Here is a 14562-nt window from a genome sequence, read left to right on the forward strand (position 1 = left end):
TCACTACCATTTTCTCATACTTAAGAGTCGCATCACTCTTAGGTGATACGCTTGTATTTGAATTTATTTTATTATTTAATATAATATCGTATATTTCATATTATATTTATTCAAAGTTTTCTAATTGAATTTATTTTATTATTTAATATAATATTGTATATTTCATATCATATTTATTCAAAGTTTTCTAATTGAATTTATTTAATTATTTAATATAATATTGTATATTATTTTTTAAAATTATATTATACTATTATATTATTATGTTATTTCATATTTAATAATTTATTAATTACTTAGATATAGTAGTTTACTAATTTTTTCATTGAGAATACCATGAACCTAAAATGGTAGCGAGAAGCTTAATACTGCGCAAAGTAGTAGATACGATGGTTTCAAATGTAAAGTGCAAAAAGGTTTGAAAGCAATATCATGTCCATGCAAATTCGAAGCTTCTACAATTACGATAACCGTCTACCACAATAATCTTTTTCCATTTCAAAGAGGGCATGTGTACAGTCAAATACAAATTACATTGTTGTTGGCAGGATCACAAGGTAATATTCCCGTCCAACGGTGTCGATTTAAATCTAGATTTAAGATGATTTAAGGTGAGGAGGAATAAAACTTTATGACAGATGAGGCATAAATAAGTAACCTAAGTATCGTAAACAACAAATCTTTAAGTGATGGATTTGTGACAAAAGTCGTAAAGTCGTAGCTTCTAGAAAAGTGTGTGAAAAAAGTTTTTTTTTTTTTTCAAGTCTAGCTTCTAGAAAAGTGTGTGAAAAAAGTTTTTTTTTTTTTTTCAAGTCTAGCTTCTAGAACAGTTTAAAAATGAATATAAAGTTTACCGAGTAACATAAACAACAAACCTTTAAGTGATGGATTTGTGACAAAAGTGGGGTGTGATGATGATGAGATGAAAAGAGTATTGAAAATGGAATGAGAGAAGATATAAAATAATTTAAAAAATGAATATAAATTTTATCAAGTAATTGAAACAACAAACCTTTAAGTGATGGATTTGTGACAAAAGTAGGGTGTGATGATGATGAGATGAAAAGGATATTGAAAATGGAATTAGAGAAGATATAGAAAAGTTTAAAAATGAATATAAAGTTTACCGAGTAACATAAACAACAAACTTTCAAGTGATGGATTTGTGACAAAAGTGGGGAGTGATGATGATGAGATGAAAGGGATATTGAAAATGGAATTAGAGAAGATAAAAAAAAACTTTTGAGCCCTGTTGAAAATAAATATAATATGTACAAATTATTGTAAACAACAAATCTTCAACAAATCTTAAGAGATGGATTTATGACCAAAATAGGTGTGATCTTTATGGGAGAATAAAAAGATGAAAATGGATAGTTGCAAAAGATTTGAAGTAAGGGTTTAAGGATTGTCTTTCCTGTTTTGAAAGTGAGGAGATGAACTAGGTTTCACAATAACATGTATAATTTAGAGAGTGAAAATGGGGAGATGCGTTCAAATATAAACTCAAACCTCTTTCATCTACCTCTTTTATGTGGAGATAATGGTCACTACATAAACAACCAAATAATGACTCTTTTTTATTTATTTATTTAATCGTTATAAAAAAATAAAAAAATAAAAAAAATCTTATTAAAAAATGTAGAGTTGAAGTATCAGTATTTGAATTAAGAAAAAGACAGTTTGTATAGGATGGTGAAATAAAGAATATGGGATAAATCATAGTGCAGTTGATTGAAGAAGAAATACAGTTTAGTGTGTGAGGGACAGTAATAGCGTTTGTTGATAATAAAATGAACTTGAGGACAGTATAAATGAATGACAATATCATTGTCATAGTAATATATAACAGTAAACATACAGTGAAAAAATAAAAGACAGTCTCTATATTGTTTTATAAATTTGAACAAATATATACAAGGGAAGAAGAAATTATTCTTACTTGATATAGGTATTTCGCCTCGGAGATTCGAACCTGCAACCTGGGTTTTTTCAAAATAGAATTATGGTGTTTTTAATCTGCTTCAGTAAAAAAATTTAGCACAAACAAGGAAACACAACTAATGAAGTCAATTAGACGCTAGAAGGAGGGCTTGAACCTCCGACCTTGTGGTTAACAGCCACACGCTCTGGCCAACTGAGCTATTCCAGCTTACTTTAACTTGGGAAAATAGATATTTTATCAAGGTTCTTACGAACGCAAAGACATTTTCCCCCAAGAACAATTTGAAATTCGATTTTCAAGGATTGAAAATAATATACAAAAAAGAGCCATATACGTAATCATCTACCTCAAAAATCTAACTACACTAAATGCCCTTAAAATATACGTTTGTTCTAAGAAAAAAGGGAAAATTATATTTGACTGTAGGCTGCAAAGATGAAACCTAATTCCCCTCTCACAGGTCCCACCGAGATTTGAACTCGGGTTACTGGATTCAGAGTCCAATGTCCTCACCACTAGACCATGGGACCGTACAGTTAGTAACTTATTCTATCATATCTTTTCTCATGCATATTTTGTCTAATTGTATTCTGGGATCAACTAGTACTAAAGATTGCAGTAATTTATTACTCTACACAAGAAGGTGGTTCAAATGAACAAAAGAATGGCTTATCTTTCCATTTTGCAAGGTATTCAATGTGATGAATATATCTTTTATAAATTTTAATGTGATGGATTTGTGACAAAAGTATGTCTATTAATAAGTGTTCGTTGGAATGTTTTTTTCATGGGATGGATGGATAGGTAGGTGGGGTAGGTGGGAAATCTTCAGTTATCCTTTAAATTTAAGGTGGGTATTTTAACTTTGATTTGGGAAATTGTTTTGCGTCATATGTAGTGTAAGGCATTAACATGGTCTAACCCTGATCATCAGTGAAAATGTCAAAGTAGGGAATTTGAAATGAAAAAGCATGTTACGTACAAAATGTGGCATAAAAGTTGGATTTAGTTTCTACTTCTATCAAGAAACATATAGGGGAAGAGCACCAGTTACTGCCCATGTTCCCATAACCGTTCACTCCTTGCACACCCAATTCTCCAATTACTAACTTTAAAGAGACAAAAAAAAACATAATTAACTAATGTTGTTTTGCTATTAGTTACCTGCAATAAGTTGTAATTTGTCATTGACCTTCAAATTAAAGAAAAATTCTAATAACATAGACTATTTGAATTATAGTTTCTAGCAGACTTGTATCTTAATTCTTAATACTTGTTTGTTGTATTGGAAATGTGCTTTTGTCTCAAAATGCATTTCTATTTTGGATATTTACATGTTGACGTATTTGGACATTAAGATATCTCAGAGGAGGTTTCTTTGCATTTCTATATATCTCTTAAAATTGTTACTTGAAAATTAAAAATAGTCATAGAAGTTTTTTTTGAAATATAACATAGAAATTATGTTGGTTTTTTCTAAAGTGTTGATATGTGATTGATAAAAGCTAAAAGAAATATAGTAATAGTCTAATTTTTTTTTTCTTTTGTTGATATCTATTTGAATGCTCTTAATGTTAATATTTTTATTTTCAAGCATTTTATTGTTTACATTCTTTAAAATTGCATTCCTTGGCCTAGTTCTTTGGTAAAGTCATCCTCAACTATTCTTTGAACAATTTCATTCTATTGTGTTTTAAAATTAACTATAGAAATACATTAAATGTAGGTTGACAGTTGAACAACTAAAAATATTGGGAATGATTAAAATTAGGTAGTTGACTAGAAACATAAAATGTCATTGTAAGATTTTTAGCATATATATAAAAGTTTCTCTTATGTAATTAAACATTCAAAAAGTGAATTGTATCGGGGGTGGTTTTTAAACTTGTTTTGACCATTTTTTAATCCACTTGTTCACAACAAAAATTAGTTATATCATTCTAACTGAAATCTCTATAGTTTGTCTCATGCAATTAAAATTCTTAAATTTGTTTCATAAGTATTGCATTGTGGAAGAAATATTGGTTTTCATATTTGCAAAAAGTCATATTTACATTACTCAAAACAACAAGTTACACTATAGTCTACAGAGAGGAAAATTTAATTTCATATAAAATGACTCCAATATGGAAATTGTAATAAGCACATGTTCCTTCATATTGAATGGTTTCACACTCAATGAGAACCCCCAATTGCTTCCTACCAAAAACTTACCTTTAAATCAATAGGGAGAGCAATCCCGTTCAATTAAACAAGCAAATTGGCAAAAAGAGGAGAGCAATCCAATTCAGGTTATACCTCTTCTAATTGAAACTCTCAAACAAGATATTCTAGAATCAATTAGTACTGAAGATTGCATTAGTTTATTACTCTACACAAGAAGATGGTTTGAATGAACAAAAGAATGAGAATGGCTAACCCTTCCATTTTTGGTTTTGCATATGGCTCAAAATCATTCAATTCTAGATCTTTAAACTTAATGTTATATTGTGTTTGCTTCTGCAACAAAACTATGATTGAGAACTATAGGACTGATAAATAATTGTGATTTTGTGCATCTTGAAATGTGGATAGTTTAAAATCAACACTTCTTAACAAATTATAGCTTAAGAACTAAAGGATCAATAATTATCTCTGGAATATTTATCTTCAAAAGTATATAGTTTAAATTTGGGATGTTTTACGATCTTAGATCTATATGATTGAATAATCTGTAAACTTTTAATTTTGTATGTTTGAAGTTGAAGTTTTTGTTTTGCGTTTCAATTTTATAAATTATTTTCTTACAAGATTTTAGCTCTTTCAAAATGTTATTTTTGTTATTTATAGAAAATAATTAATGGACATCTATACAAAAGTCATATCCAATGCAATAAATATGCTTTGAAGAGGAATCAACATTTAAAAATCCTATAAATTGTTGTTCTTTACTAAAATTTATTATCATGTGCTACTACTCTTATATATGTTGCAACCCTTATTAATATGGAGTAATTAGTAGAATGTTACATATATTATCTATTTACTTTCAAAATTATAAAAAATCTTTACTCATTTTTAACCACCAACATTTTGGCTAAATATGCATTTTATGCCAAAGGCATCTCTTATTTGAAATGGGCGACCTAGTTTGAATGATTGATGGTTGAAAATGTTCTTCAAGCCCAACAAGACGATTGAAATAATCTTGAGCGTGCTTTTTTCTCTTCCATTGTGCACTATTCAAGAATTAATTCAATTCAAAAGTACCTCCCGTGTCCATGAGACAACATACACTCACACTTGAAAAGTTGTTCGTTTAAATTTTAGACATTAGTGAAATAAAGTTGTGCATAAAGATAAATGGTTGTCACAACAGTTTTCAAATCACTATCACATGTAGACCCCCAGATCTCGGAGAAGTCGTATTCCTTCACAGATTCGGGCTCGCCCTTCCAAATAAGTATAATTATTATCATATGCTCGTATTAAAGTGCACAAAATTATTAAATATAAATTGTTGAATGTACGATTGAACTTATTGTCTAAACAACTCTATCAACAATATTGAGTTCTTCCAAGGAATTTAAAATAAGAATGATTTGTGATTTGTCTAAAGGAATGCATGCAAATTCATATACGTACTTTTCTTAACAAATGATTTTTGAATTCATGAATAGTCTACCTTTTGGATTATTTACAAATGACAAAAACATTAAATTATATAATTATATATTATATTTTATAATAAAAACTATTAAATATAAATACAAAATTATATAAAAAAATTAGTTTTATCAATATTTTGTATTTATTATTTATTTATTATTTTAATATTATCTGTAATAATATAACTAAAATATAAAATATATTTTAGTTATATATATATATATATATATTTTTGGCAAGGTGGCAATGCCACTTGATATATTTTTTTAATAATATATATATTTTTTACAATATATTTAAAAATTGGTTCAAACTGAGCTCCCAGAGAAAAGAACCAGCAAGAAAAACTCTGGTCATTGCTCATCAACATGCCTATAGAAGAGAAGTAGTGAACAATCTTCTAGCCAGAGCTAGTTACAAAATAGAGATCAGCAAAGGAGCATGCAGGCTCATTTACAAATAGGAGCATGCAAGCTCATTTTACAGAATAGGAGCATGCAAGCTTATTTACAAAATCAGGACATGAAAAAGAAATAACATAGGCTGCCCAGTGAATGAAGAAGAGAGCTCCAAAAAGAAAGAGGACTAAACCAACATCGAAGGACAGATCCATCTTCATAGGATATCTTGAAGGCCCCGCAACAAAGAACTCCTGCGACCACAATTGACATGCCCCTACACCAAAAAACACCTGCATATATATATATATATATATATATATATACTACAGAACGGAGAGAATTTACAAGAAACACAAGGGTCCAAAACATAATTGACACCAACGACATGAGATTTGATGTCTGCCATTATAGACAAATGCCAAAGGAGAAGAGGTGAATGCGGAAATGCTAGAGAGAAATGAAGCCCAAAATTTTTATGCCGTAAATGAAAAGAAAGAGGAGATCTATCATAAAAAATCTGACAAACCAAAAGAAGCGGCGTACAGAGATAATCATAAAAACAACGCCACACCAAACTTTAAATGGCATATGAAGGATAAATTTCCAATGTGAAAATAAATATCTCCAGATTTCGCACCAGAAGAGAGTACCAAACATACGAACAACATAAATAACAACCAACTCATCATTAATGAATGCCAAGTGATGATCGAGTAAAGCAAAGTACCTCAAATCAAAACCAAATGGAATTATGAAAAAGGAATACCTCACCAAGAGAAGAGAATATCAACTCGTATAAACGAGAAATCATATAATAAGGAAGATTATATACTCGACTCTCTACAGGCTAGACTTAATAGGTTTGAGAAGCTCATCAAATCACACCCCAATCGAGAGGAATCAATAACAGTTTTGTCACAACCCATATTAGCGAGGCAATCCGCCAATGCATTACCTTCACAATAAACATGTGAGATGATGAGGTGCTCAAATGTATCAAGAAGAGTCTATATTTGTTCAAGAATATATTGGAAATTCCAATTATCAGCTTTTCTTGCCTTGCAAGCATTAATGACAATAGCCGAATCACCTTCAATATGAAGGTATTTGAAATTCAAATTGGTGCAGGAGCACCTAGTTCAATAAAACTCCTATTTTTTAGTATTTAATGCTTTAATGTTTGTAAAGTCTTGTGTTAGTTTGATTATGTTGTTTTGGGTCGTGTTTAGTGGTTTTGATCTCATTTTGGGCTCTAGAGATCAAGTTTTGCCTTTTAGGCCTTGAGTTGACAATTTTTGGCAAAAATGTGCAAAATTGCCAAAAAGGTCTTCTAATGCTTTCCAAGGCATTGGAACATGTTTTTTAGGTGTTTTTAGGCATGTCTAAGTTGTTTAGACAAGTTGATAAGGTTACATTGTGAAAAATGCATCTTAGAGCAAGAAAAGTTATCATTTGGCTTGAAAAGTTGTCAAACGTTGTCATTTTTTAGTTTTTCTTGCAAAATGAAGTTATGAAAGCCTCATGTCCATACTAAGGCTTGATAACCAACTGGAAAAAATATAAAAGTCCTCCCTTTTCCTTGGAAAGGGTTGGTGTTTGTATTTACAAGAGAATCTTAATAGAAATCATGCTTTTTTTGGCTTTTATGACTGTTTTGTCTTCTTTGGAGTAACAGTCCGTATTGTAGCATTCTTGTCCATATTGTACCTTCTGGGAGGTGTTCATATTGATTATTCCATGAACCACAAGTGAATATTGTTTTGGTTTCTTTTGTAAATTGGTTTGTACAAAAATATTTGCAAACTGTGAGTCTGCTGCCCTGCCACGGGTTTGGAGTTTAGAAATGTATCAACTTGGTCGATCCAGGTCTGGGATCCCTCCAATGGATTCTTCCAATTTTATTCATGTGTATATAATGTAAATATATTTAATTTTGTGCTAGAGAAGTGTTTGGAAGATGCATTTGATTGAATACTAGGCAAGTGTTTGTCATTTGGCTAGTAGCATGAATAAAACTCAAAGTTTGCACTCAAAAGTGATTTGGGTGAGCAAATGAATGCAACAGAGGCATGGAAATTTGGCCTAGGGAATTTTAGCATCTTCTTGGATGGATAGTTTAGTTTTTTCTTACTTAATCTTTCTCATTTTGTAATCAAATAGTGAGTTCACTGTTTTTGGGAAACATACATATCAAATGCCCATGGAATGCTTAAATAGAATCATCCAAGCCTTGTAATTGAAAAGGGAATTGTAATAGGAGATCAATATATGTTTGAAGACCTCATTTAGGTGTTTTTACAACTCCAAAACTCTTCATTTTGAAGGTCCCAAGGTGCAAGGTTGCTGACTGGTAAAAGGGCAGCGAATTGACTGTCACAGTGACAATTTTCTGATTTTCAGTTTGTATGCCAAATGTTTGTAAAAATGACAAGTGGAAATGGCTTGGATGGTGTTCTCCAAGGTTTGGTAGACTTCCTCAGTCAGTTTTAGGCCTTTGTTCATGAAGGAGTTGACAAATCAAACTTTGCAAGCTCAAAACCCTCACTAAACCCTTCTTTTGTGCCATAAAAAGTGGACAGTCATTAAACCTTCCTCATGGAGCTCAAGACCTGAAAAATATTCAAGAATAGACCTCCTAGACATCATCCAAAATAAGTTTTATGGTGGAAATGCCCATCGTTGGGCTAGGTGAGCAAAAAAGAGCCAATTAGACCTCCACGGGCTAGTAGCCCTTTGTTGCATAACACACAAAATGACTATTTTTGTTAAAATGCATGAAACTGATGGCAAGGAGAAGGTTGGGGCTTATGAAACCTTGTGAGAAAAATGTCAAATAGTCAAACAAGTGTTACTAGGGACCTTGGACAGTGTGCAACCTCATTTGGAGGTTTTTGACTTTAGCTGGCAAATTTGAGTAGTTAAGGGCTATGAGCCTAAAACAAATTTGTGAGCATCTAACTTTGAAGAAAACTTTGCTGCCCTTACTTGTCCTTGCAAATGACTCCTGAAGCTCTTTGAAATAGAGGTTTGATTGCCTAAGAGTAGGGGTTGAGAATGAGTAGTTGGGTGGTGTGAGAACTTGAGTAGATTTGAGCATGGGTATGAGCCAACACCTTAAGGGGAGTTTGTTAGGAAGGTGATACTGGAAGCACTTGACACTATAACCATCAAGACTGATTTTGTGAACACAAATAGAGGACTCAAACATATCCTTTGGGTAGTAAAGTTAACTTCTTGAGCAGATTGACCCTTTTGAGCACTTTCTGGAAAATCTCCCTATCATAGTGGTATCAGAGCCAACAAAAGATTTAGGAGGAAAGGAACATTAGGAAAACATGGTGACTAATGAAGAATTGGCTAAGAAGGTTGAAGATCAAGAAGAGAAAAATAGGGCACTCAAAGAAAGATTAGATCAACTAGCAATGAAACTAGTTGAAGTAGAAGTCAAAACTGAAGAAGTCCATGCTAAGGTTGGAGATCAGGGTAAAATGATGGCAATAGAGGATGAAGTCCCCATGCCTGACCCTGACCCTGTCATTGAGAAAGAACCATTCTTGAAAGCCTTGAGAGCTATGAGTGGTAAAACCTTAGAGGGAGTGGCTCTTTTCCGTGGGAAGATGGATCCAGATGCTCTAATAGAGTGGATTGAAGGGTTAGAAAACCATTTTGAATGTGATGGAGTGACTGAAGCACAAAAGGTTAAGGTGGCAAAATCAAGGCTGAGAGGGGCAACCTTAACTTGGTGGAAGTTCATCCAAGAGGAAAGGGTGAAAGGAGGTAAGCAACCAATAGCCACCTAGAAAGCAATGGTAGCCAAAATCAAGGAGGACTATGAAATACAACTCCACTGGAAAAGACAAAATTTGAGACAAAAAGACCTAGATGTTAGTAGCTACACTGAAGAGTTTCAAAAAATGTGCATGAGATCTAGAGTAGTAGAGGATGAGATCATAAAAGTGGCAAGTTACTTGAATGGGTTAAGATGGAACATCCAGGAAGAGATGAGCTTGTTATGCCCACAAACAGTCCACAAGTGTTATCAATTGGCACTTAAAGTGGAAGAGAAAGGTAGGAGAAAGAAAGAACAAAACAACAGAGGAAGAGGTAGGGGAAGAGATGGTAGAGGCCATAGAGGCATTTTTGGGGGAAGGAGCATAGATCAACAATCCCAGGGAGAGTCTAAACTTATTGAGCAAAGTGGGGATTCTCAGAGCAAACCCAACTATAGGGGTAGGGGATCAAGCAACCCGAGTAGAGGTAGATCTAATGGAATAGGGAGAGGGTCCTACTTCTCAACCATGAAGTGTTACAACTGCCAAAAGTTGGGCCACCCTGCCTATAGATGCCCAGAGAAGCCTAGCTCATCCTATGGTGGTGAAAAGAGAGTAAACTATGTTCAAGAAGATGGAGATAATACCAGAACTCCAGCATTGAATCACCTAGCTTCATAAGATGGTGAGAGTTTAATGATCAAGAGAGTGTTAATGAAGAAGCCACATAGTGCAGAGGTCTCACAGAGAAGAGAATTGTTCAAGATCAAGTGTAAAATCATGGGAAAGGTGTGTAAGGTGATAATAGATTCAAGATCTATAGATAACATCATATCAGAGGAAGCAGTAAGCAAATTGAAACTACCTAGGATACAACACAAGGAGCCATACAAAGTCACATGGTTGAATAAGGGACAACATGTGTTAGTAAATGAGCAAGCTTGGGTAGATTTCCACATTGGGGGATATGTAGATAGGATCCTATGTGACATCCTTCCTATGGATTCTTGCCACTTGCTGTTGGGTAGGCCATGGCAGTTTGACCGAAAAGCATAGCATGATGGGGAAAGAAACTCCTATTCATTTCAAAAAGATGGAGTAACCTATCAAATTCAATCCCTCGTTGAAGGAGAGAGCAGAAACAAAGTACCTAACATCTTGTTAGTGAATGAGAAAGAGTTCATAAAAACACTAGAAGAGGGTGAAGGAGTAGGATTTGCACTCATAGTGAAGCCCAAGGAAGAAAAGGTAGAAAATAAAGTTGAGATGCCATGTGAGGTGCAACAAATCCTTGATAACTTCAAACAAATAATCAATGATGGTACACCCACAACCAGGAAAAAACACCAGCTTTAGGTAATACTGAATTATTCCAATAGAACAAAAAGGCATGATGAGGAGTATTTTGATTGGCCATTTGTTGAAAAACAAAATATCCTTCTTTAATAGAGTAGTTTCCTGATTTAGAAGGGCACCAAATAAGTTGATCTTTGATGTTAGAAAGGAAAGCCACTCGGTCTTGCAAAACAAATTTAAAATTTTGAATTTCTTGCAAGGACAATGGAAGAGTAGAGGGATCCTTCCATGAGACCTTGTGAGAAAATAGATCAACACTATCTACATAATCAACCAATCTAACTCCCCATGATTGAGAAAGAACAACTGAAACAGAAGCAAGAGAATCATGCTGCGAAAGAGGGGGAAAGCCATTCCATGAGTCTTTCCAAAAAATAATATCCTCCCCCGAATGGATCTACCAGGAGAGAAAATTAGAGACCACTTCCCTACATGAGATCATAAAGTTCCAAATAGCAGACCCCTGTGGAGGATTAGAAATTGTGAAGATCCTAGCAGGATTCTGGGAATCCAAATACTTAGCCTGCATAATTTGGCACCACAAAGATTGGGGCTTAGTATACATAGACCAAACTAGTTTTCCCCCAAAAGCCCCATTTCTTTTAGATAAGTCCTGAATCCTAGCACCACCAACTTGCTTGGAAAGAGATATCTTGGTCAAAGAAATTAGTGGAATCTTTTTATCTTCTGTCATGTTATTTTTCCGAAGAAAAGATCGAATAATCTTTTCAATTTGGGAGATGACTGATCTGGGAGCTTGAAGAACTGAGATATAGTAATTAGGAATGGCAGATAGGACCATTTTAATGAGAAGTATCCTACGTGAAAGAGACAACCACCTAGCCTTCCAAGCATAAATATGAGATTTAAGTCTCTCAATAACCAAATTCCAAAAACAAGACTTAAAAGATTCCATAAAGAAAGGAATCCCCAAATAGGTAGAAGGAAGAGAGTCTATTGGGAAACCTAAGATATTCACAAGTCTAATAGCCACCAACTAGGGAGTATTAAAAATGAAGGAGGGATTGGCAAGATAAGACACTCTTTGTGATAATCAACATTTCAAGATTATCAACATCTCTTGATACTCCAATTAGACACTAGAAGGAGGGCTTGAACCGCCAACCTTGTGGTTAACAACCACACGCTCTGACCAACTAAGCTATTCCATCTTACACCTTACTAGTAAAATAGATGTAATATCAAGAAACATAAAAGCACAAAGACATTGTTTCCCTTCTAGATTTTGGAAATTCGATTCTCAAGGATTGAAATTAATATAGAAAGAAGAGCCATATTCACTTAATGCCCTTAAAATATATGTTTGTACTAAGAAAAAAAGAGGTAAAATACATGTTTGTCAATAAAGATTAAAAAATTGTATTATTTGTTAGTAAAACATTTTTTTCTTATTGCGACCTCCTCTTCCTAGAAAGTAGAAGCTTAAGCCCCCATGGAACCCCACCCTTGATAGCTAGAACCTATATCCTAATAAGTCACATACAATCCTTAATAGTAAGTCCTAGGTTCCTAACAACCCTAGCATACTTGACCCTATTGTAAAGTCAAAACAAATATTTTTCCTAACTTTGATTTTTTGTAGTCACAAACCCTGAAACTAGTTTAAGTCTATATTTCAACATATTTCCCCAACTTCCACTCTTTCAAAAATACATATTATTGTAAAAATCTAGTTTCTCTTAAACCCTTTCTCATCTCTTTATTCTCCATCAACAACACATACAATTTTATTTTTTTTGCTATAAATCCACCATTTAAGATTTGTTTTTGATATTAAAAGCAGCCAAAACAAGGGGGCTAACCCAGGTACAGATAAAACAAAACAGTGGCAAGCCAACTGTCAGCAGAGAAGCAACAAAATCACAACCCCCTAAACATTCCTCTATCAAAAACTATAATTATTCTATGCATATTAACCAAGTAAATAAAAGTCTTAATTAAAGTATGCCACATAGGGAAAAAGATAGTTAAGTTCAAGCATAACCAGAAACTAAAACTATAAGTTGATAGACCATTAGGGACAATCAAAAAACCAGAAATTAAATTATAAGTCTTAATTTAATTGATACCCTAATCTAAACCTTAATAGAATGCTAATGCTAAATTTAATTAAATCTTAATAGCAACTCTTGTTAAAACCTAACCCAAATTTAATTCTAGCCCTAACATTAACCCCAATGTAATTTATTAACCCTAATATTATTCAAACTCTAATCATGGTTTAACCTTAACCCTAACTTAAAGGTTTCTCCTATAACCCTAACCCTTTTTCTAATGGAAACCTTATTTCTAACTTTAATCTTAATTAAACTAAAACATTAATACTAACCCTAGCTAAACTTGAACACTATGATAACATTAACGATAATTGTAACCTTGACCCAAAGCTTTATTCTATAATTTAAGCCTTAACCACAACCCTAAATTTACCCTAATTAAATCCTAACCCTAGAATCTAAAGACATGAGGAATTAATTAAGTTTTATGGGTATCAGTATTACCAAATGCAGCACTAACCCTAATTGTAATTGAACCCTAACCTTGACCCTAACCCATGGTCTATCCTAGAATCCTAACCCTAACTTCAATTAAATTGTTATCGTAACCCTAATAAAATATATAACCCCAACCCTAAGCTTTGTTAGAGTAAAGTAATTAATTAACTTTTCTCTCCTCTTAAGATTTCTCTTTATGCATACATTAGTCATTTAATAATTAATATTTAATTATTAAATGCTCACACCTTAGGGTTAGGTTTTCCTTTTGGTGTTGATCTCCTTTATAAGGATTGATCTCTTGTATTATTCACATTCTTGATTCATTTTTCTCTGATAATACATCTTTTCTCTTTGTCAGAGCCAAAACCCTTGTATTCGTTCTCTCTCTTTCTCTGTGACAGGTTTCTTGCATGCAGGTTTCTTTTGGGTTCTGTGGATTTGTATTTCTCAAATCCTACATGGTATCAGAGCTGGATCTGTTGCAGCTTGTTCAGACTTTTGAAAGATTTTGAGATCCAGGTTTTGGTTGCATCAGATCTGTGTTTGTCTTCTGTTTTTTATTTTGGAATAGGGGGGTATTTTTTTTTCGGTGCACTTTGAGTCCAAATGGACCTCACCGTTGAGCTCGTAGCGCCCAAAAACCCCTATTTCCATATAAAATTCGTCCGATTTGGACACAGTTGCACCAGGAGGCAAATTTTTTTTGACCCCAAGGCCGTACGGCCCTAGGGCACGAATTTCGAGGTGGATTTTCAAAAAATAAAAATAAAAAAACAACGCAGTTTTTATTACAAAAATGCGCAGCCCAGCGCGCCGCCGGTGCGCTTCCAGGCGGCCCCCCGCCCGGCCACCGCCGCCGCCGGCGGTAACCTTCGCCGCGCAGCCGGCGCAGCACCCGCAGCCCGCCCGCCGCCAGCAGCCCG

General features: G+C 33.6%; 3 non-coding genes across 3 annotated transcripts; all 3 read right to left on the reverse strand.

Annotated features, from left to right (window-relative positions):
* Positions 1 to 2078: 2078 nt before the first annotated feature.
* Positions 2079 to 2152, reverse strand: TRNAN-GUU (transfer RNA asparagine (anticodon GUU)). Its single transcript has one exon. It is a non-coding gene; the product is annotated as a tRNA-Asn (tRNA).
* Positions 2153 to 2403: 251 nt separating this feature from the next.
* TRNAQ-CUG (transfer RNA glutamine (anticodon CUG)) lies at positions 2404 to 2475 on the reverse strand. The gene has a single exon. It is a non-coding gene; the product is annotated as a tRNA-Gln (tRNA).
* A 9740-nt stretch (positions 2476 to 12215) lies between these two features.
* On the reverse strand, positions 12216 to 12292 carry TRNAN-GUU (transfer RNA asparagine (anticodon GUU)). Its single transcript has one exon. It is a non-coding gene; the product is annotated as a tRNA-Asn (tRNA).
* Positions 12293 to 14562: the final 2270 nt, after the last annotated feature.

The sequence above is a fragment of the Cryptomeria japonica genome, chromosome 9 (genome assembly GCF_030272615.1).
Source record: "Cryptomeria japonica chromosome 9, Sugi_1.0, whole genome shotgun sequence".
Taxonomy (NCBI): domain Eukaryota; kingdom Viridiplantae; phylum Streptophyta; class Pinopsida; order Cupressales; family Cupressaceae; genus Cryptomeria; species Cryptomeria japonica.